The sequence below is a fragment of the Camelina sativa genome, unplaced genomic scaffold (genome assembly GCF_000633955.1).
Source record: "Camelina sativa cultivar DH55 unplaced genomic scaffold, Cs unpScaffold00507, whole genome shotgun sequence".
NCBI classification, from domain to species: domain Eukaryota; kingdom Viridiplantae; phylum Streptophyta; class Magnoliopsida; order Brassicales; family Brassicaceae; genus Camelina; species Camelina sativa.
This window is the reverse complement of record NW_010921714.1, coordinates 11109-12458: the sequence shown is the minus strand read 5'-3', so window position 1 is coordinate 12458 and position 1350 is coordinate 11109.

Here is a 1350-nt window from a genome sequence, read left to right as displayed (position 1 = left end):
GGAAAAAAAAAAAAAAAAAAAAAGATTCAGAACTAGTATAAATAAGATTATTATACTTTTAAAAACTCGATCAAACCGAATATACTTTTTAAAGTTAGACGCCTAATAAATCAAGTTTTTCAGGTCATTCCTTGTTAATAAATAAACCTGGAAAAAGAGGCAAAAACAAGGTGGATGATACAAGTATATCAAGTCCATTCAGGGTAATGGATAGAAGTGTATCTAAATCACAAAGATCTTCTAACACCGGCGACCCCTAAGCAGATCGGTGGCTCCCATTGCAGACAAAAACAAACCCCGACCGACCAAACCATGAGCAGACAGGCACAATCAAGACAAGCTCTAAAGGCTCCAACAAAGATCCAAGAATTATTGGACCAAGCCCACCAAGAAGTCAGCTTCAAAGGCCTCTGCACAAGACCTAACACGGTCGAGACACCATCACGGCGCGGAAGAGAGGGGGGGGGGAGCAAAGGACAGACCGAAAGACACCTACAAAAACTAGTACCTTGGAGTGACTAATGCGGCGGAGGCGGGACCAAAGGAGGAGATATGGGGAGTGGGAACCGGTGAAACAACTAGCCAGGGCTTCGAAAGATGGAGGCTAGTGGTGGATATGAAGATAAGAGCCCTCTAAAAAAACATTGAGGAACATCCAAATCCAGATCTGCGAAGAGACGCCGCCACACCTGAGCAAACGCCGGAAAGGAGACCGGTACACAAATTGGCTTCGGAGACCCCGGTAAGACAAACTCCATACTTGAACGGAGAAGACAGAGAACAGCGGAAGTAGAGCCAACAAAAAAACCGGATGTACGGTTTAGAAGAGAACAAGAGACGACAAAAATTTGGATTTTCCAGGAGAGAGACTAGGCAACAAAACGACGACAGGGTCCGACACCAGTGAACCATAGCTACACGGGCGCCAGAGAATGGAAGCTCTTTCGTCGACTGGGGAATGGCGGCTAGGGCGAACTGAGTTGAGGATAGAGAAGAGAGCTTAGGTAATGTTATTTTTGTTTATTTTCTAAACAAATAACACCTATTAGAGCAAGGCCAATCGAATAACCCATATAATTAAATTAATTATATAATTTTTATTAATCTAATCAAAACAACCAATTAAGTACTTATCAAAATTCTTCCTTTCAATCCACATAGGTTTTTCAATCATTAAAATTATTGTTTATTAATTTTCAAATTTAAATAATTTCAAATTGAAAAATAAGTAATATTAGTTACTTATATTAGAAATAAAAATATTTTACAGAATTCAGAAATACTAAACATATTTTACAAAATTGGGGAAAATAGACAAATATAAATTATAATAGAAGAAACGAGCTACGG